This window comes from Sceloporus occidentalis, unplaced genomic scaffold (genome assembly GCF_023333645.1).
Source record: "Sceloporus occidentalis isolate IW3139 unplaced genomic scaffold, rSceOcc1.0.p SCAF_1, whole genome shotgun sequence".
Lineage (NCBI taxonomy): Eukaryota > Metazoa > Chordata > Lepidosauria > Squamata > Phrynosomatidae > Sceloporus > Sceloporus occidentalis.
Genome location: NW_028316981.1, coordinates 308,739,396 through 308,762,530, shown reverse-complemented (window position 1 = coordinate 308,762,530; position 23,135 = coordinate 308,739,396). Strand labels below are relative to the sequence as shown.

The 23,135-nt window shown below is 39.8% G+C and overlaps 1 protein-coding gene across 4 annotated transcripts in view; it reads left to right on the top strand.

Annotated features, from left to right (window-relative positions):
* Window positions 1-23,135, top strand: part of LOC149324218 (protein ARK2N-like) — a 69,020-nt gene that overhangs the window by 1,152 nt on the left and 44,733 nt on the right. The window contains exon 1 of one of the 4 annotated variants that reach the window (XM_089497800.1): window positions 4,336-4,404. The exons of the other annotated variants lie outside the window; for them this stretch is intronic. The gene's annotated coding sequence lies outside the window, so the exon portion shown is untranslated. Of the gene's footprint in view, window positions 1-4,335; window positions 4,405-23,135 lie in introns of those variants that run through there. 4 annotated transcript variants of the gene reach the window in all.

Genomic DNA, 23,135 nt, shown 5'->3' with positions numbered 1-23,135 from the left:
TCTGCTTGTCTGCCTCGCTCAGGCATTGCCATCTCTCTCCTCCTCTTCCTTCTCCTTGTGCTTTCTTGATAGTTTTGTATTTATTAATTTTATTTTTAAAGGAAGAAATAAAGTGCAGGCAGTTACCCCTTTAGTCCCGCATTTTCAGGGGAGACGGCTTGCTTTTCCATGCCATGCTTCCCAGGATGTTTTGCTGCAGCCAAGGATGCCTGTCCTCCTCTGCCAAGTGCCCTGTTGGCCCTAAAGATGTTTCTCCAAATAAAGTTTCTTGGGTTTCAATGGAAGTTGGATCATATACATTTATAGTTTTGAGTAGTTCTTGCTGGAATCAGAAGGCTGAACAAAGTATGGTAACTGGCAGGAAGATCAGTTATGAATTTGGACTCTCAGATGAGAAGGAAGCAGTTAATGATATCTTTTGTTCTGGCTAACCAGAGATTAATGTACTGTACTGTAATGGATGTTTCCCAATAAACCAGATTGTTGTGTGTATGTGTATATGGCAAAAAGAGAGTCATAATTTGCCTAGGCATTTTCTGAGGGTCTCCTGAAGGGCTGTACTTCTTCCAGATTGTTATACAGCAGAACTCTACTAAAACACAAGACACAGAATGAAATGAACTCTTTTATCTGGGGCAAGTTCAAGTGTACACTCATTTCTGCTAATTCATTCTAATCTACCTGCTTCTCTTGAAAATTACTCTAGATTGGGTGTTGAGTATTACTTTTGTGGCCTGATGATGATGACATAGGGACAGGTCCCCGTCCCCCCCCCCCCCCGCCTCTGTGAAGCCGAAATTAGGCATTCACATCCCCCTCCCTCTCTCCATTTCATGCTCTGAACAATTTATCAACTGTTGTTAGTGAATGTGGAAACAAGCCAGAGGTGTAACTGAAATTCAGCTGTCTGGTTTTAAGTAAAGAATTCATCTCAGCTGGTTTAATGACAGTGAGTGATAAATATAGCTGCTTTAAATTTCTGTGACCTGACATGTAGTTTAGCAAAGCTTAATTTGTAGGTTTAGTAACTATCTTTGCCTCGTGGGACAACGTTGAAATAAGAACGGCGATTGCTCTAGGTCACGTAATCAAGTATATTCATAACACTGGAGGAGATTGGAGCAAAACATGAAGTTATCGATGATATCATCATGCAGCATCAGGAAATCTCTCAGAGCAGAACATTTCTTATGATAATCAGAAGACGATTTTAAGTTTGGGTTTGTGGAATGGAAGTAAATCTGTAAGAAAATGTATTGTTTAGGAAATGACACATTTTGTAGCTTAAAAGATGTACTCCTTTTTAACTAACAATAGAGTAGAAATAGAACAGAAGCTTAGATGTGGCCTGCTTGAAAGAGCTGCAGAAACAGAAAGGTTACCTTAAGTTCAAAAAGGCAGACTTATAGAGTAGGCCTTCCACATTTGCTGCCATTAGGGATGCAGGGCCCCATGAAAATGGGAACCCTATAAATCACAAGCAACTCCCTAGGGATCTCTAGGGTGGTTCTCCACTGCAACTCTGTGGTCAGCATCCACCAGAAGTTGACTATAGAATCATGTTCTATAGAAATGTTTCCTCAACAATGTCTAGGTCTGCCATCGCAACGCTGTGGTCAACCTCCAGCAGAGTTGTGTTGGAGAACCAAAGGATTCGAGAGAGAACATACTGCTCAAATCCACGAATAAGCAAATCTGTAAAAGTCAAAGCCTCAAATGTGAAGGGTTGACTTTAATGGCTTTCTAACATTTGATTACTTTTACTTTACAGAGAACAACCTTGAGGAGTATAGCCAAATAAAAGCATATATTGTTTTGCTGATCAGTTGGTAATAGTTGGTGAATTCATTAGTAACTTTATACTTTTGTTCTGTGATCAGTGGCATCTAACTTTAGGGAATGACTTAATATGTATTATAACAGATATTAATGATGGTTGTATGATTCAGTTAGCTTGCTCTTTGTCATATTTAGTACTAGTGGAATTCTATTTACTTCTGGTGAAAATTCAGTCATTGTCTCTAGTTATTAAATTGGATCTTGATTGAGTGGCTTAAATATTAAATTGAATATTGATTGGAAAGGCTTCTACAGTGATAATCCATCATAGATTCTCCAAATGTCTAATATTCATCATGGGGTGTCATAAAGCACAGCTTTGATTATTTTCTTTAACTTTATATCATTTTAATTCTTTTAAGCAGTTTTAATCTGCCTTTTAAATTTGTCAAATTGTTTAATTTTTTGAGTTTTAAATTACTGTTATTGGTTTGTTGTGGCATGGCCTTAAGTCAGACTTATGCTGACCCTAAGGCAAACTTAGCACAGGATTTTCTTGGCAAGATTTGTTCCGCAAGGGTTTGCCTTTGCCATCCTGTGAGTCTGAAAAAATGTGACTTGTCCAGGGTCATCCAGTGGGTTTCATGGCCAAGCAAGGCATTGAACCCTGGTCTCCAGAATTGTAATCCAATGCTCAGACCACTATACCATGCTGGCTCTCATTTAAATTTTAAATTTGTTAGATTGGGTTTATTGTACATTGCCATGAAATTTTTAAACCGAGGGGAAGATACCACTGTTTTAATAAATTTATAGCCCTTCAGTCTACTGGGACAGAACCTTAAGGCTATAGTGAAGACCATGTGTGACTGGGAAAAGCTTTGCAAACACTAGTGGAGAAGTGTGCAGGATTTCCCCACCACTCCCTCTTATTTGTAAATTTCTGGATTTGGGGTGCGTGCAGAAGTAACATTATGGAGAAGAGGGCTAGAAAAGCTCTTGAATGTTGGTGTGCAGCTCTTTGGAGCTTCCATGCCATTGTGCAGCCTGGCAGTGATTAGGAATTTCTAAAGCAATTGAAGAACTATTTGGCTTTTATTTACATCTCATACTCTGTTCTGGTGGGATTGATAGTTGTTAATGCTAGTCAACTTTTCTGCTTCTACTGTCCCCGAGTAGTTTTAATTGTGGATTTTTGAAAAAAAATTAAGTGTGAAATCCCCCCCTCGACACACACACATCGTGAAAAGAAGTGAGGACTGTTTTTGTTGGCCATGTAAGATTTAAAGTTATCAATCTTTCTGCTGAAGCTGACCTTGTAGCACTTGTGGATGTTGTGGACATGTCTATACATCTAGGGCATTATTTTATACTGGTTTTGCTTCATTAGAAGCTACATAAATAATAGTGGTGTGTTATCCATACTTGGACTAAGATTCTGGGAGACCAGGATTCCAACCTCTGCTCAGCCACATGAACTCACTGGGTGACTTTGGGTGCAGCCAATTCTTTCAGCATAAGAAGAAGGCAATGACAAACTTCTTCTGAATTAAATATTGCCAAGAACATCCTAGGATAGAACTGCCATTAGTTGGAGTCAACACAATCTGCATTTAGATAGTAAAAAGTGCATGTCCTGTTCTAGTAGAGGGATTCTGTACACTTTCTCGCATACTGTAGCCTGTCTGTTTTGTAGCACTAGCATCCATTTGGGGGTGCAAGGGAGGGTCAACATATATTCAAGAATAATTGAATAATAAATATAAGCAATGCTCTCATTGGTGTTCCCATAAATGCTGGATTTTTCAAGGAGCATTAAGAGTTAAAGTTGAAATATAAAAAGTTTAATCAATATGGTAAACAAGTATAGATATGGATGTTGAGGTGATGGGTGCCCTCTTGTCACTAGAAAGTGTATGAGAGATGGTGATGTTGTGCTTTGAGTGGTGGACTAGGACATTTGGAGACCACTTTTCAAATCCCCATTAGGCCATTGAAATCTATTGGGTGATTTTAGGCAAGTCACACTCTCTCACTCTTAGATGGAGTCAATAGCAAATGCCTTCTGAACAAATCATGCTGAGAAAACCCTGTGATAAGTTTGCCATTTGAATATACATAACAACAAAATGCTGTACTGTTCAGGGAGAACTTAATAAAACTTTGTCTGAGCATATCTCTTCTCTAGCAAGTAATGTGAAAAATATTTAAAACAGATAGTAACCTTTATCTATTGCATTAGAGCATGTTATATATGCCCACACATATATACAGCAAGGAATGCTTCTTAGATGATTTTGAAACCTGACAGTTTGTCTTTTAATTATTTATGCACACTGTCTCTTCAGGCTCCAGTTCTGGGACACCTCACCCTTCACTGGCTATTTGGATAAAAGAAGAGAGGAACAAAATAGGTATACTTTTAACCATCACAGAGAAAGACAATGGATTATAATGGCAAGGACTGGAATCAGAAAAATGCAGTCTGCTGTAATTCTCTCTCCACTTTCTGGTGTGCTAAAGAAAGGCTAGCTCTGGTTGAAGTCAATATGATAAGCACACCCTTTAGTGGCCACTTGTCATTACTACATGCAACACTGACAATACTCAAAGTAGAAGGAACAGGTATGTAACACAGGGTCTCATAACAGGTGTTCTGACCAACATAACATACTGCTTGTGCCTGCTTTCTTTTAAACATGTTTATCTACATGGTTAGTGATCTGAAGGAGTTGTTTTCTGACATGAGAAATTGATCCAGAGTGGATTTTTATTACTTGGAGGCTTAAAGTGTAATTTTATCAGCTCTAGGTAATGGAGCTAGTTTCTCAGTAGTCCCAGTGCATGTGATTTTAAAAAAAAGATGTAGGAGGAGATCATAAAGGGGGGGGGGGGGGAAGCTGGATAATCAGACTATAGGTCTGTCTATTGCGTAGGTATGTTATCTAGTTACGTTAAAGCTCCATCTGCCCTATAAAATTTATGATTGCCAAAGCTGATCTCTTTCACAAGGGAAGAAGTAGCTGAAAAACATCGGCTTTTTGGCTGTGGATCCCAGGCATTAGTCAGAGGACCAGGGTTCTGTTATACTTGGCAGTACACCGACATAAGCTATTGCTCAGCAGGTTAGTTTGTTTTAGGAGACGTAGATGGGTGTTAATAGGTGTAAGCAACAGCAGTGGTTCTGAATGTTGTGCTCAGTTCAGCTAAAGAGCTGTTGTGCGGAAAGAGGCTTATCAGTGCTAATTTAGAATAATGATATCAGCAGAGATGAGCTTGAATTATAACAGATATGTGTAAATGAATAGAGGATGTGAGGATTAAGTAGATAGGTTTCATCAGCAGGTCACTAGCCAGCACTAAGATTCAGTATTTCTTTTTGAATATATATGCTGTGTCTTGGGTCTTTCTAATCACATTATTCTGTCTCTGTCCATTTTTAACCCCCCCCCCCCCTTTTCTTATGTTGTCCATTCTGCAGAAATAGTGGTATCATATGATCTAGGATAGAGATGCAAAACTCTGTGTGGGGCGGTAGTGAAATTCAGGGGTGTGTGAAGCTGCTTATTTCTAAGCAGCCCCCCCCCCCCGGCATTTGGAACATAACATATTATTTCTACATGTTGAATAAAATGTGTTAGTCACAGTTTTGTTACATTGCTCTATGGCCTTTTTCCTGCAAGCACTTTATTTCTGACTGTACATAGGACGCGATACTGGAAAGAAGCTTTCAAATCCTGCTGAATACAGTTATCCCTCCACCTTTGTGGCTTTGACTTTTGCAAATTTGATTGTTTGCAGTTTTGATTAATATGTTCTCTCTAGGAATCTCTAGGTCGTCCAGCGCCAGCTCTGCCAGAAGTTTATCATAGAGTTGTGCTGGAGAACCTAGGAGTTCCTAAAGAAAAAACTTCTCTAGGCATTTGTAGGTTGTCCAGGATGATTCTATGATCAACATCTGGCAGATGTTGACGATAGAGTTGCATTGGAGGACCTATAGGTTCCTAGAGATGTGTTCTCTTCTGTTGTTTTTTATTTGTGGTTTTCCCATGCTAACGGGGGTCCTTCACCCCAGCAAATGTGGAGGAACCACTGTATTGAACATCTTGAGGTATTTTGTCCAGAAATACAGCTTGGGGTACTGTGAAGCATAACCCTCTAGCACCATGCTGGATAAGGCCCTTGCATGACACAGCCTGTAACATGATGCAGCCTCTGGCTTCTTTTGCTCCTCACCTGTTTAATGTTCCTCCATTCTTTCAGCTTGTGAAAGAAATTGTTCAATTCAGAAATAAGCTGTTGTTTGAAAGAATGGGGAAGCTCATTTCAATCTAGGCAAACCTTCAGTTTTTAAATGTCCTTGGTGATGGTAAAAATGAATGGGCAGAAACTTTAAATAGTAGCTCTCAGAAAAATGGTTGGTTACTGGAAGTAAAAGTAGTATTCAGTGAGTCTTGGTTCGGCCACCTCATCTTTTTCTCTCTCCCATAACTTTTTTCCTGGGAACATTTGCTTTCTGTGTCTGATGGACCCTTTGGGGACACTCAGGTCAGAATACACAATAACATCCTTTGTTTTACCATAGGATTGATTTGGTTTTCTGTTTTCATGTTTCAGCCTTCATAAACTGCCAAAGTTGAGGAATCCTAGATTTCTTAGAGTTTAACAGTTGTAGCTCCTTTATAATAAATAAATTGATTGTTTCTAAATTTGCTAGCACTCCTTGAAGAGTGATTCAGTTGTAACATAACCAGATATGGTAATATAAACTTTAGTTGTAATATATACCCAAATGTGATAAGTATATGTATAAAGCTGCTTTTTACATAATACATTTTATGCTTCTAAAATAATTTAGGCCTGGTACAGATGGGCAAAAAGTGCTGGCCTGTGGGCAGGGTGAGGGCTGAGAGTCCCTACGGTCAAAGCCCACCTGCCGCCTACGGGACACTCCATGATGACACACCTCTGGTGCTGCATCCAAACGTCGCAGAGCCAAAGGGGTGTCATCACTCCGTGTGGTGGCGGCTATGACGCCGATTCGAGTTCTAGTTCCTTTTTGTGCTCTGTGGAGGCCGGATTGGTGTCACCCCTTCCTGCCCATCTGTACAGCCCCTTAGTGGTTTTAGATTTGTAAAGGGTACTAAGAAAAAGAACTTGATTGTGTATTCCTGCATGACAGGGGATGGACTTGATGGCCCTTGAGGTTTCTTCCAACTCTATGATTATATGAGCATATTTAAGTTTTATCAATTCTTTCTGGGTTCTAGTATGTAAACATGCTGAGGAAACACTTGAGGTGTAGAGGAAACAAGGAGGTTGAAGAGAAGTTATATACACCTCTTCTACTCATAAATGAATCCTCCAGCCCCACAATCAGAAATAGAGTCAGAAGCCCCACATTTGATAACAGATTTCCACTGTAAGAACTTAAGAAAAATGGTTGTTGCTTACATGCTTTTCAGACCTATGCAGCTAAACCCTCTACAAAAATAACTTCTGAGGTCTATGGCACTTACTCCTGAGAAAATATGTCTAGGGTTGCAATTTTCAAATATCTTTTTAATGTGTGAAATTCTTAGTGTGTGCTTATTCATCGCCTTTTCACATGAGTAGTCATTTTTAGTTTTCAAATTTCACTCCTCTCACACCCCCAAACTCGTTGCATTTACTTTTGTCTTTGGAGGCACGAATAAACATAAGAATTACAGTTGTAGATCTCCCATGTATCTTACTGCTGTGAAATATTATCCCTGATGAATTTATAGCATGTTTACAAAAGTGGACTAACAAAATCAGGTGTGAATTTTTTGGCTAATGTAGCTGGTTATCCCTTCTTGTAAATTTCTTAAAAAACTGATATGGAAATGCTCTTTTTAATGGGACATTTACTGCACAGTTGTAAGGGAGATCTTTTAATACAATTGGGATAGCAGTAAATATCTAGCATGATAAGCATTGTGTATTGTTTCAAGAAAGCCGATGATGAACAGATGGATAGAATTTAATTTGGTTTAATAAGTAATACCCCCTTCTACTGCGCCACCATATTGGTGTAGTATCCCAGTTGTAAGTTATACACTAAAGATAATTTATAGATGCATATATGATGGTGGGGTTCCAAGTAGTACTAAATGCATTTTCTTATGCAAGGCACTGAATATGTATTATATAAACAATCTACTAGAATCTGTGATTTCTAGAAACCGATTGTCCTTTGGATTCATGATTTTCATTCTTAGGTGTTCTTTCTACAGTATTGTATGGCTTTTATTTCTGAGGGGAAGCAACTGAGTCGAGTAAATCCTCGTATGTATCTGTTGTCATTCACACTTGTTGTTTAATAGATCCATGTAATGTCCTGCTAGGCCCAAGATAATGGTCTGAAGTAGGAAAGTTCTATAAATACCATGTATTTTACACTCACTGAAAAAGTATTCTGACTTATCTGTGAAATTCTGGTTGCTTTTGGCTGCTGCCTAACAGTTTTGTGTCACTGAGCAGCTTCCATTTTTCATCATGTTCTATGCTCTGAAATTAACTTAATTTTATACTGCCAGACTAATGTGCAAAGGAGATGTGATTTACTAATAATTAAAATAAAAGTGTTTCCTTTTACTAGTTTAGAAACCATAACCAGACTATAAATCCCTTGGAAATGTTTTTAAAAACAAGAACATTGAAATTTTAAGCAGCACAGCTGGTTATCTGTTTGTCAGACACATGAACTCCAAAGTGCCAATTAATTCAAGATAGTATGTAAGGTTTGCTCTTGCACAATTACAGTGGTAGCCCAAGGTGTATGGAAATGAAGTAGTGTGTGAATATGTTTATCATGGTTGTGTGCCACTTATCCTCCAAGGTGCATACATACATGGTCACATACATGGTGTAATCGTGGTATCTCAATCTGATATTGCACTATTCTGTATTCCAGTGCTCTTTGACATACTAACCTTGTGGGATAGGATAAGATGGGAAGCTAGTGGCTTGCCCAAAACCACAGACTAAGCATTATGGTTTCAACACAGGGCTTCTTGAGTCACACCTACTGTACTGGCTGCTGTTGAAATTGTGCGCTGAATTAGAATTGTCAAACCAGGATTTTTCCACTTCTCTCTTTACATTTATCTGAAGTCCAAAACACACTGCAGAAATAATCCAGTTTGAGACCGCTTTAACAGTTCTAGCTCAGTGCTAGGGAATTCTGGGAACTGTAGTTTTGTGAGGCATTGAGCCGCCTCTGTCAGAGAGCTCTGGTGCCACAATAAACTACAATTCTCAGGATTTTCTAGCACTGAGCCAGGACAGTTTGAGACAGCGGTCTCAAACTGGATTATTTCTGCAGTGTGTTTTAGATCAGAGTGAGACTGATTTAGAGTCACTGTTCTTACAGATGCAGCTTGGCTTCTCTACTAATGAATAAAGAAAACTTTCACAGCTGTAGCTGTTTAGAGATTGGCAGTAGTAGACTTTTTTAAAAACAGAACTTCTAAAATACTGTAGTTAGCATGATTTTTATTGCAAGAGAAAGGTGGAAAAACAAGTAGGGCATTTAAGGCCTCATCAGTTACTCATAGTATCTAAAAAAATTGGCAGCATGGGCTTTCTTATATTTCAGTCTACTTCCACAGATGCATCTGGTGGAGTGGAAGCCAGGTACAGACATATACATGCCATTTGTATGTGAGGATGTCAATACAGATTACAAGTCCTTTGTTTATACCTGGCTTCCCACTCCACCAAATGCATCTGTGGAAGCAGACTTAAGTCTACGAAAGCTCATGCTGCCAATTTCTTTCTTTCAGTTAGTCTCAAAAGTGCTACAAGATCTATCTACATGCTGATTCTACAGACTAACGTGGCTATATCTTTGAATTTGTAAAGTTTTCAAAAGCAATAAATGTGTGGGACAGGTTTTACCCAATTGTAGCTGAGAAACTCAGTTTTGGTATTGCAAGGACTTTGAAGTTCCATCATTCATTATTATTATTATTATTATTATTAACCTTTATTTATGAAGCGCTGTAAATTTACACAGCGCTGTACATGCAATCTTTTTAGTTAGACGGTTCCCTGCCCGTCAGCAATAAAACTGCTAAAGTTTCATAGCAAGTCTGTATATTTAATTAAAATATACTAATTCAGTTTGAGGTTTTTTTTTCTGTTGTGCCACTTCAGACCTGGTATTGTTGCCCTTAACCTGAACAGTAGAAAATATACAGTATTTAAGAATAAATGTTCTTGCTTGCATATTTTAGCACCCTCCCCTCTTCAAGCTATGGTTTTCCTGCACTTCCTGTTTGCCCCCAAAGCAGCTTTAAAACAAACACAAATACACACAGACCATAGTGAGAATACTGCTCAACTAAGAAGGATTTTATTCTTGACTCTCATGAATCTGACAAATTCAGAGCTGGTTAGGTAGGAAGAAGAGTTGCCTCCTTCCATGATCAAAGCCTAAAGAATGGAAACTGCCACATGGGAAAGCAGTGTAGTGCTTGCTCCTCCATAATTACTGTTTCCTCTTTTGGGTCTTCTTCAGAGATTTCTCCTTGTGCTGTTGTGTCAGAATTTGATTCAAACAGAGATAATTCAGCTGCTCCTTCTTTCTGCCATCATGCCTTAGATTGCCATTTTCTAGTTTACATGCAAGAGACCCCCATTTCAGACTAGTAGGCTTTTTCTGCAGGCATCGGTGAACTCAGTGACTTGAGAGTTATCTCCTGAAGAAAACCCAAGCCCAAAAATCTCTTTTGGCTATAAACATTTAGACCTCTGGGTAGGGATGTAGCACTTTTGGGTTCTAGGGAATAGGGAAGAATCACTTTGTGACTAAGACACTATTTGTGGAGCTACTTCATTATCATTAAGAGTCTTTGATTCTAACCTGGGATGGCTCATCCTTGAACTCCAGTCTGCAAACAGGTAGACCTTTCTCCCTGAAGCAATCCAGTATGATTGCTTTACCATAGCCTTACTTTGTGGTGTGATCCTCAAGAGAATGATTAAGGTGAACCTAGTCACCCATTGTACCTTTGGTGAAGGTAAAGAATCTAAGAGAAGTGCTCAGGCATTAGAGTGTTGTCTCAGAAAGCGTTCATTCCCTAATAAAGTACCATAAATTCTTCCGTGATAACATTTTGTAAAGCACAGCCTGTAGAGAGTTCAAGCAGATGTTGACACTTCTGACTAGGAAGGAAGAAGAGTTACTGGGGTCAGACCATCTTGCAGCAAGATTTCCGTCACTATTTCCTAAGGAAATCTGTATAGTATTAGCAACAAAAGGATGACATCTGTAGCATCAAGCAGCATACATTTGTTATGGATTTTGTACAGATGCACCTAATCACTAAAACATATATTAGTCACTGTAATAAATATAGCAGAGTATTAGACCTAGCTGTCCTTTAATCATAATCGGAGCATCTGGAGATGGTAGAGGCAAAAATATTTTGCTTTCAAAACTCTTATAACATTTTGGTTACACTAAACACTGTTGTGTGGGAAGAGACCTCCCTTCCTGATGGAAGTCGGTCCTACCATGAAGTTCACAGCCAGAACTTAAACCTCTTCCTCACTCTTTTCCCCACCTTCACATCACAAAACTGCTATCAGAATTTAAACTACTGCCTTACTCATTTTCCTACTTTCTCACAAGGAAGCCTCTGCTAGAATTTAAACTTCTGTCTCACTCTGGCCCTCTCCAGACGGGCTATTTTGTACGTACTCCATACCTACTAGGGTTGCCTGGGGGCGTCTCTTTTAAACGCCTACAAGCCTAGTACGTACAGAGTACGTACAAAATGGCGGTGCCCTGTTCACACGGGCACCGCCATTTTGACGCAACGGACGCCTAATGTCCACATGTCATGGCGCCCAGGTGACGTCACGAGTGCGCCAATGGCACACTGGCGTCACTGGCACACCACAAAACGAAGCCACTTTTTGCCTCTTCTTGCCGCCGCCAAGCCACGCAGTATATCCGCTGTGGCTTGCTGGCAGCACAAACGGCACCGCCGCTAGACCGTCCTTTAAGGACGGTCTGTAGCTCGCTTCTGTTTCCCACTTTCACACCAGGAGGCCAATGACAGAATTGAAACCCCTTTTCTTCTTCTTTCCATCCCTGAGGTGGATTGAGGCAAAGGGGTTAAAAATCTGGCAGAGGCCTTGTGATGAGAAGGTTGGAAACAGTGCAGGAAAAATGCTTTCCTGTTGCCCAGTCGTTGTTGCCCAGGTAATTTTAAATGTTAAACACTGACTTGACCATCTGTGGTTTTTAGTATTTGCAGGGGATTCTGGAATCAAATCCCCGTGGATGAGGGCCCATTCTACTTATCTCTTTATTTTTCCTCTGAAAAATTGGGAAAATGGCAACTTGCCAGGAAGGGAGATATTGTAGAAACAAAACACCAAATCTTAGATTATGGAGTATTTTCTTTTAAAATGATGAATAAAACATTTAAAACAAAGTGTTCAGACATTTACTGCCCCAAAGATATTTCTAAAAGCAAGGCAATAGGCTGGCTGTTATGTAGGACAATGCACACTATCTTGTCATTGGAATTCCTGGACTTGGTATCCTTTTGTTCCCCCAAGGGAATTAATATTTTAAGTCTTCTTGACATTGTGGAAGTCCATAGGAGACCAAATAGTTTTCTCTGCTTTACTAGTGTTGATGGTTTTGTCCATTTTTATTGGTTTTTGCTACTCCTAATAAAAAGACAACACTGAAGCAGTTCTCTACAGTTCAGAACAATATAGTTTCATTTGTAACAAAAAAAATTAAAAATGTAAAATGTGGATTCTCTTTGCAACTGTTATATGAGTAAATTGTGCTTTCATTTTAGAAAACATGATGACAACCAAAAGTTTACAATTGTGTTCTGTTTTGTATATAATTTATTTTTTGTTCCTGAATTAAGAGAGTGTTTTATCAATTTGTAAAGAATATTGGTATCACATTTTTTCAAAAAAGAAAATTCCATTAAAACTGGGAAGAAAAACAGTTTTTCCTCCCTGTGGCTTCAACATTTCCTAAAATTATATATTTCTAGTTGTAGTCAAATAGTTTGGGAACCAGCAAAGATAGATTAGGAACTTTGGATAGGTCTTCTGGAACAGAAAAAAGAACAATGACTGTTTTGGTTTTATCCCCTTTTCTACATGACTGAATGGGAGGTACTGTATATACTTGTGTTCATGTCGACCTCATGTATAAGTTAAGGGCAGGTTTTGGGGCCAAAATTATGGATTTTGATATGACTTGTAGATCTCAAGGGTAAAACTGAAGGCTTTAATTAGTAAAAGAGCATTTTTCAGATTTACACCGGCCCTACTCCTTTACTTTTACCTTTACTCATTAATTGAGATAGGAGTTTCATGTTAGACCTTCTGTGACATCCATTTTTACATAGGGCTTGCATTTTATAGATATAATGGAGACTCTTTGGTGGAGAATGTGCTGGCTCACTTATTTTGGCGTGTTTGATCTTTGGCTAATGTTTTCCTTGTTCCAGCCAGGCAGTCTATTCTTATTTGTATTTCAAATATATTACAATGGAGGGAGGAGTGGTGCTTTGATACAGTTCACTTCAAAATAGCATTACCTAAAGGGCTAGAACAAAAAAAGAACAAATTTCTCTACACTTCACTTACTGGAAAATAATGGAGAAATTCTTATTTTTCTTTCCAAAAAGACTGTAGTCTCATTTTCTGCTTGTGACTGTTTAATAATGATGTTATTGGATGTTTGGGACTGTAACCAGATTAGATATTTTTCTCCATACTGTTTTTGCTGTCTGTGGGAATGGAAGCACAGTCTGTATTCTGTGGGTGGAAACCATCCCATTCTTAATAAGGTGTTACTTTACAGCCTAATAATAATAATAATAATAATAATAATAACAACAACAACAACAACAACAACAACTTTATTACAACCATTTGGCCAGCCTAATTAGGTATACTTATTAAGCCCTGAAGCTCCACATCTAAACCCTCAAAAGAGATGTTGTGTGAAGGAATATAGAGCCAACCAGAAGGTGGAAATACTTTAAAATAGCTTTTGAAGCTCACTGGTTTCCTCATCAGGCAAAGATGTTAGAAGTAATACAGATGATGGTACATTTCACTTAAGATGTTAGCTTAGGTCCGCAGAGTCGCGTCCAGCTGAGCTGTTCAGGGTTGTGAGAGAGCTAACTCAGCTCCCTCCCTCCCTGAGCCCTATTTTGGTACCATCTAAAGCCTGCTGTGACGATTTTAACAACTTCTTTGCGGACAAAATCTCTCAGATCAGCGCTGATCTTGACACCAGTATTTCTGCGGATCCTGTAAGAGAGGCGTCCGAAGCGTCCGTGGCCCCAGTTATACTGGATCACTTTGAGTTTGTTAGTACCGATGAAGTGGACAAGATCCTTCGAAGCGTTAGGAAGACGACGTGCTCTCTCGATCCCTGTCCCTCATGGTTGGCAGCTCAGGGGGGAGATGTGGTGTTGACTATGTTGCACCGCATCGTTAATACATCTCTCAGAGAGGGTCAGTTTCCATCCAATCTGAAAGTAGCAGTGGTTAAACCCTTGCTTAAGAAACCCTCCTTAGACCCCCTGATTCACAACAACTATCGGCCCATCTCGCTGTTACCTTTTTTGGGGAAGGTGATCGAGAGAGCAGTCGCCTTCCAGCTTCAATCGATCTTGGATGACACCGATTTTCTGGACCCATTTCAAACTGGCTTCCGGGCGGGCTATGGAGTTGAGACTGCCATGGTCGCCTTAGTTGATGACCTCCGTCTGAGCATGGACAGGGGAAGCGTGTCCCTGTTAGTGCTCCTCGACATCTCAGCGGCTTTCGATACCATCGACCATGGTATCCTTCTGGAACGCCTGGGAGAGTTGGGTATCGGGGGCACTGCTTTGCAGTGGTTCCGGTCCTACCTCTCAGGTAGACTCCAGATGGTGGAGCTGGGGGACTGTCGCTCCGATAAGAGGGCCCTTACATCTGGTGTCCCTCAGGGAGCGATTTTGTCCCCTATGCTTTTTAACATCTACATGAAACCGCTGGGAGAGATCATCCGGAGACACGGGGCGCGGTGTTATCAGTACGCTGATGACACCCAAATAATTTTCTCTGTGTCTCCGACTGATGCAGTAACTAAGGATGGCATCTCTCCTCTAGAGGCCTGTCTGACGTCAGTAATGGGCTGGATGAGGAAAAACAAACTCAGTGTGAATCCAGGGAAAACGGAAGTACTGGCGATTGGTTCCCCGGTCCCGGGTGGTGAAATTTGTCATCCGGTCCTGAACGGGGTCACGCTCCCCTTGAAGGACTCGGTGCGCAGTCTGGGGGTACTCCTTGACTCGTCGCTCCAGCTGTCTTCGCAGGTGGATGCGGCGGTTAGGAGTGCTTGTTATCAGCTTCGGCTGATACGCCAGCTGCGCCCCTACCTGGACCGTCGGAACCTTGAAACTGTTGTACATGCTTTGGTAACCTCTCGTTTGGATTTCTGCAATGCGCTCTACATGGGGCAACCCTTGTACCAAACCCGGAAGCTACAGTTGGTGCAGAACATGGCAGCCAGATTGGTCACTGGTAGTTCCAGGACAGACCATATAACTCCTATTTTAAAAGATCTTCACTGGCTGCCTGTTCGCTTCCGAGCTCAATACAAGGTGTTGGTTTTGACCTATAAAGCCCTAAATGGCTTGGGCCCAGGGTACTTAGAGGACCGCCTCTCCCCATACAATCCGCCCCGCACTCTCAGATCATCTGGGACAAATCTGTTAGAGGTCCCTAAGTCTCATTTGGTAAGGACCTCTCAGAGGGCTTTTACTGTCGTTGCCCCTTCATTGTGGAATGAGCTTCCCATAGAGCTCCGCTCCTCTGCATCACTAGTTTCTTTTAAGAAACAATTAAAAACATACTTATTTCAGCTGGCTTTTTCACTTTAGCTAACTGAGTTTTTTTTTTTTTTGTTCTGCCCCTTGCTCTCTGTTTTTGACCCCACATTTTGTAATATTGTTGCTTATTTAGCCCTTGATGAATGTGATATGTTTCATTTCCTGTTTCGTTTCATGTTTCACCCCCTGTTTATATCCCCTTGTAATGTCTTTTAAAAATTTTATATACTGATGTTTTAACTGTATCTTGTACGCCGCTTTGATCACTTTTGTGGAAAGGCGGGATAGAAATAAAGATTATTATTATTATTATTATTATTACGAAGTTGTTGTGACTAAAGGTTGATGCAGGTACGTGACCCACCTCCTTCATGGTCATCTGGCTACTGAGCACAAAGGCATTGAAAGCTACCATATATACTTCTCTGTTATGCCCAAAAATTGACCCCAAAATCCCAGGTTGACTTATTTACGGGTCACTATGGGAATGTGATAGCAGCTCTTTTAGATTTCCCCATGTGGTGTGGAGAGGAGTTTATTTCTCTCTGAAGCCAAGCAGAAAGAGTCCTTGGTGACTGATTGATACTGCTGTTTGTTTAAGAGTCCCTCTCCCATCCGCGTCTCGCTGAAACAATGAAGCAAAAAGCCTCAATGAGAGTCTCTCTTGCCATATGCACATACACACACTGAAGGAGCCTCCAAGTTTTACCCTTGACCTATCCATGGGTCATGACAAAATCTATAATTTTGGCCCCAAAACCTGACCTTGACTTATACATGAGGTAAACTTATAGTTGAATATATACGGTGGGTAATGGCATTTCATTCTCCATTAGCAGCAAGGAAGTAATTCCCTATGAGATCTAGGCCATTTCTCTCCTGTAAAAGATTGTAAACCACTTTCTAGGCAGAATGCCATGAGTCTCTAAAGAGGCCCTTGCACACTCACACACGGAGATATGTGGTCTGAAGGAATACATTTCAGGTAATGATATGGTAATAGATACCACCTGCTGGACAAAGGCATGAGCCAGTGTGATGTAATAGTTTGAGCAGACTAGGACTCTGGAGACCAGGAATTGAATCCCTACTCAACCACAGAAACCCAGTGGGAGACCTTGGGCAAGTCACAGACTCTCAGCTTCAGAGGAAAGCAAAGGACTCCCCTCCCCCCTTCCACACACACACACAAATCTTGCCAACAAAACCCTGTGGTAAGTTCACTTTAGGATTGCCATAAGTCAGAGAAGTTGGAGGCACACAACAACTGGTCAAAGGAGATCAGTATCCCCTGTGGTGTGGCACCTAAGGCAATCCTAGAAGAACAATACGCATATAAGAACATAGTTGTTCATTTTCTAAGCCTTCTGAAAGCAGATAACAGCATTACTCAAGTTTAGGAGGGCAAGTGTAAGAATGGGAGGCTGAGCCAAGGAATCTTGACTCTTTCCTCTGTTTTTGAGGATACAAATACTACTGTATTGTTGGCTGAAGTGGCTAAGTAATTTGGCAAGCTCCAAAATGCATTTTTCAAACTCTGTTGGTATGTGGAATTATAAAATGTACGGATGATATTGGTGTAATGTTATCAGGACTTCATTTAGCACTTGATTATTTCAGTGTCAATAAGGATTTTGAGTCACTTGCCAATTTCTGATCCATCTTGTACTTTGCCAGTTCATTCTGCTTTTCGAAAAGAATATGTTCCCAGGGAAATTGGGGCCCGTGGTTATAGCTAACTGGCAAAGCCTGTATGATGAAGTGGCCAGGGCAAAAGGTGGGAGAGAATAGATTCTTCCACCCACGCCTTATGTTAGCTGAGAATGGAGTTAATAGTTTAACTCAGGTCAGCTCAGTTCATCCACCTCCATTAACTGCTAGATTCCAAAATGTCAATGCTTTGTGATTATTTAAGGCAGAAAGTTTGAACTAGGCTTTCTGTTTCCATGCTAGGTTTCCCTCTATTCCTTTTGATGACAAATGATAAGGGCTTAGGGCTAAGTACCAGAGGAAAGGTGCAGCTTTAAAAGCCCTGAGCATAACAGGAGAAATGTTATACAGTGTGATTTAAAAACACTTTACAATATTCTGTAGCCTGAAGCAATATTATGGCTCCCTTGCAAAGTTCCTAAAGTAGTAACTTTTTGGACAAAATAAATGTTAAAACTGATTATGAAGTCTGAGTTCAGAGATGTTCATTTTTGGAAATAAACTAATGTAAAAACAAACTGACTTTTGAAAACAAACTAGTTTTGAAAACAAATTGACTAAAACTAGGAATTGGGACATTACTTGTGAGTATCTTACATTTGCTCATGAATCAGGACAGTAATTCATCTGAACCCTCTGCACTTCTTGAATAAATTTAGAGAAAGTACTTTGGGCTTCATTCACCACATTGCACTGGTGTTTAGCCCTTGCCTTGATCATGTTTGTTTGGAAGTATGTGATTGTTTCTTGCTGTCATATTCTTAATCTAATGAAAGAAAAGATATTAGCAAGATCACAATGAAATGAGCCAAAAAGATAATTCCAGCATACTTTTTCTTTGTCTTAGTGTGGAGGATGCAGGTTTTGAAATGAAGATGTGACTTTCTTGGCCTATCTCTGTGTGCTGTTTAACATGCTTTTCAGTACTCTCTTCACTAGTACTTCTATTCTTCACCATAGAAGCCATCAGTCATCCCTGGAAATGAAGGATAAATTATTGGCCTTATTTTCCCTTCAGCAGAGGCTTATGGTTGAAGAACTAATAAGAATAGAATAAATATGTTCATTTAAAATGTATTCATCAGTGTATGTGTTAACTTAAAAATAAGTGAAATGCAGTAATAGAATGAACATCAATTTAACATTTTGAGTTTCAAAAACAATTGAATATCCTAAATTAACTAATAAAAATGTGTACTATCTGAAATCATGTGTACCATCTGAAGTCTGTTTCTTCTTAATGAAAAACCTGTCATGTCTTCCCCAAGGCACATACAGTTAGTTATTTATGGCACATTTATACTGACAGGTAAACATTTGCCTGTCTTATATTACAGGCATAGGTAAATGTTCTCTTGTCAGTTGGTAGCATTTCAGCCATCAGGTTTTTCATGAGAATAGCACAGCACAAAGATGAGTAACCTGTGCTGCCATTCATTGAGAATTAACAGCATGTTGATAATATCTTTATAGCTCAATGTAGAAATATACACAAAGGATTAGTATTATCAGATATTACCCTGAGGTGGAGTCTTATGCAACAGTGCCATCATTTCAGCTCAACAGGTTAAGTGGAATGTAGGTAGGATATATGAGCCACTAGTTGTAACTTTGAAGTGAGGATTATAGAATCTTTGAATGCAATTTGTGCTGCTCAAAATCTTGAGCAGAATTCTTAAAATTCTCATGAAATTTTGACTGTAAGAATGCAAACAAGAACACTCAAGTAATGTTTCAGTAATATGTAGTGTACAGCCAGTATAGTGTAGTGGTTTGAGGGTTGAGCCTGGAGACAAGGGTTCAAATACCTGTTCAGCCATGGAAATCTACTGTCACATTTTCTCAGCCCCAGAGGAAGGCAAAGGCAAATCCCCTCTGAACAAATCTTGCCAAGAAAACCCTGGGATAGGTTCACCTTAGGGTTGCCATAAGTCCGTGCGTAGTGTCCTGAAATAGAAATCCCTTCTCTCCACCCTGTAATCTAGTAATTTAAATATTCAGACACTATATTGGAAAGGAACTGTAGAATATTGCAACATTAATCTTGCAGAATTTTTTCTGTCTTGGCCATTGTAATAATACTGGAAATATTACCTTTCATACCAGCTGTAGCAAAGAGCAAATAAGTACATTTCTCCACCACAGCATTTGCGCATTTCATGCACTGCCCTTGCAGCTTTAAACGTGAATGTCTACACTGGTAAAGCACTCCTGATTTGTAGTGGTTAGATTATTTAATTTTGGTCTGGGAAACTGATTAATTTTGGTGAATTTGTGTAGTGTTTCGAATTAACAGTTGTGAAGAAAGTACTCAAAAACATGTTGAAAAGCAAAAACAAAAAAACCAATGAGGAGACAAACTCCACATGCTCTGAGATGGTCAGCAGTTTATGCAGTATTTTTAAAATGCCCAGTGCATTTCAGCCTTGGTGAGAAAAGGCTTTCTTTAGGGGCCTTCAAAAGAAATCACTGGACTTGAAAACACTCTCCAGAACACAGGACCAGGGGATATAAATAAATTATTGACTGCAATTTCCATTCCATTTAAAGTTTCATTCAAGGTATAGGAACTCTTTATTTCAATTTTCCACATTATCTAGGGATAAATATCTTCCATGGTCATTATTTTTGTTTTTTTAATGTTCTGCATCAAGCCTACCATGGCACTTTCTTCCTCGACCCTCTTCAATACTTGCTGAACATTTGTTTTTACTAGCAGTATTGTGTTGTCTGCATATGTTAGGTTGTTAATGTTCTTACTTCCGGTAGTCGCTCCTCCTGCTTCTTAAGTCTATGCCTGCTCTTTGTTTGATATTTTCTGCATACAAATTGAACAGGTAGGATGATAGAATGCAGCCTTGCTTGACTCCTTTGCCAATTGGGAACCATTCTGTTTCTCCATATTCGGTTTTGATGATAACCTCTTCTTCTGAGTATAGGTTACCCATCACAACAATAAAATGTAGTGGTACTCTCTTTTCTTTGATACCATTCCAAAGTTTTTCATGGTCTGTGCAGTCAAAGTCTTTACTGTAGTGAACAAAGCACTTGCAGATTTTCTTTTGGAAGTCCCTGGTGCACTCCCATTATCCACCATATGTTCATAATGAGATTTCTAGCACCTCTTCCTTTCCTGAAACCAGCTTGCACCTTTGGGATTTCTCATTCTACATGTGGTAGGAGTCTTTGCTGCAGAATTTTGAGCACAGCTTTGTTTGTAGGGCATATTAGTGCAATGGTCCTGTAGTTACTGCAATCTTTGTCTCCTTTTTTGGCCCCTGCAATGTTGATAAATCTTGAATAACTTCCTCAAGCTCCTAATCTAAAGCTATTTACATTAGTTGCTCTCACCATATCCTTGGCAGTTAGTTCTGTAAGCCATTCCACCCTTAGCAAGGCCTTTTCTGTGTGATTTCAATAATTTTGACTTTAGTAGTGCTCACTGCCAATTTATCTCGAAATGTTAGACTGATAATATACAATTTTCTTGATTCCTTTCTAAAAAAGGATATTACGGTATGTTGGATATCTTATGTTCCTTTTATAAGAGAGCCTAATTTTACTTAAAGTTGTGTATTTTTGTAAAACGTTTAGCAATTTTATATTTGAAGATGATTGGAGTTTGGCATTGATTTGCATGTCGTTTGTAAAATTTTCTGTTTGAGACAGCTCTTTGGCTACTCCTGGGAGGGGAAACCACTTTTAAACTTCACTTGTCTTTCTAGCTTTCTCCACAGTGAAGGTCAATGTAAAAAATTTATTCAGCCTCTGAAAAAGAGGTGTGTTTGTGGGGGGCTTTTGAGTGTGGACAACAGTGGATGATAGTATAGGAAAGTGAGATTTTTGAAGAATGAAATGAGGCAAATGATGCTTTCCTTTTTTCTTCTTCTGTATAGTAATTTTCATTCATATGAGTAGTTTTTGGGTGTGCTATTCATTTGGAAAATGAAGTCTGTACAGCATGTTGATATATTAGACACTTATCTTAACTTGTCCTGGATACTTGACTAGCTTGGCAGTAACTGGTGCTAAAAGATTTATTTTCACTGAATGCATTCTTTACAGTTTAACTTTTTAAACTGCTGTTGTTTGTCTTGTGCCTTACAGAAATATGAAGTTATTGCGCAGACAGTAATGAAGATGCTTCCTTCCTTTAATGGTGGCTTGTATATTGTCTGCTCAATATATAAACAGTATTTTTTTAACCCTCATTTGTTTATGCAAAGCTAGCAGAAGCAGTGTTCCCATTTCATCCTTTCATCTCTTGTTTCATTCATCATCCTAGTGGGACATGATAGAGCCCATTGCCTCTAGGATAACTGGGGCTAATTTGTTAATTGTTTGGTGAGGTGCCAAAGTAATTTCCCAAAGCCTTGAGTAGAAAGGGAAATCAGCTGTGACAGAGCACCTACCCTGCTCTTGAACTTTGCTTCTGTGCGTGTGAGTAGAGCCTTTCAAAAGTAGCTTACTGTTCTAAAAACATCATAAACAAAGTAGAAAGCTATGGATTCACATCCAAGCAAGAGTGATGACACTACTGCTTTGAGTAAAGTGAGAGTCTCTTCTTTTTTAAATTTATAAGGATAGTTTTTCATTTTCATTGTTTGTCAACAATTTGACAAACAAATGGTTCCCAGAAGAGATCAAGCCTGAACTCTCCCTGGAAGCCAAGATGAGGAAACTGAGGCTGCCTTACTTTGGTCACATCATGAGAAGGCATGGCTCATTAGAAAAGACAGTAATGCTGGGAAAGGTAGATGGAAGTAGAAAGAGAGAAGACCCACATGCTAGATGAATGGTTTCAGTCAAAGAGGTCATGGGCCTGAGTTTGCAGCACCTGAGCAGAGTAGTGGAAGATAGGGGATCTTGGAGATGTCTCAACTACAGGGTCGCCATGAGTCAGGGTCAACTTGCATGCAGTCAACAACAACAATGATTTGAGTGTGACTGGAGACCAGGGTTTGAACCTCACTCCACTATGCAAACCCTCTGGGTTAACATTGGCAAATCACATTCTCTCATCTTCAGAGGAAGGCAAAGGCAGACTCTCTCTAGCCAGGAAACTTGTGTTATAGATTCACCTTAGGGTCACCATAAGTCAGAAACAATTTGAAGGCACACAACAACTAAGTTTTCTCTTTTGCAAGCACTGACAAGGTCTAGCTAATTCTCTTTTTCTTTAATTCAAAGATATAACTGTGTTAGTCTGTAGAATCAGTATGTCAAGAGATCTTGTAGCACTTTTGAGATGCTTTTAGCATCTGAGGAAGTGGACTGAAGTCTATGAAAGCTCATGCTACCAAGTTCTTTCTTCCAGTTAGTCCCAAAGGTGCTACAAGATCTCTCTTTTTCTTTGTTTTCATAAAATTTTATTTAATATGTTTTATTTTTATTTATAGACCGCTATTCCGCGATGATCATAGCGGTGTACAGTAAAATCGTTAATACAATAAAAATACAGTTAAAGGAGGGAGAAGTCTCATCCTTCAGGCAGTCCAAGATGTTGCTGGTCTGCCTGATGGCTCCCTCTGAGGCCGAGATGACAGTTGAGGAGGGAGGGGCCTCTTCCTTCAGGCAGTCCAAGATGTTGCTGGTCTGCCTGATGGCTCCCTCTGAGGCCGAGATGACAGTTGAGGCCTCTTCCTTCAGGCAGTCCCTGATGTTGCTGGGTCTGCCTGATGGCTCCCTCTGAGGCCGAGATGACAGTTGAGGAGGGAGGGGCCTCTTCCTTCAGGCAGTCCAAGATGT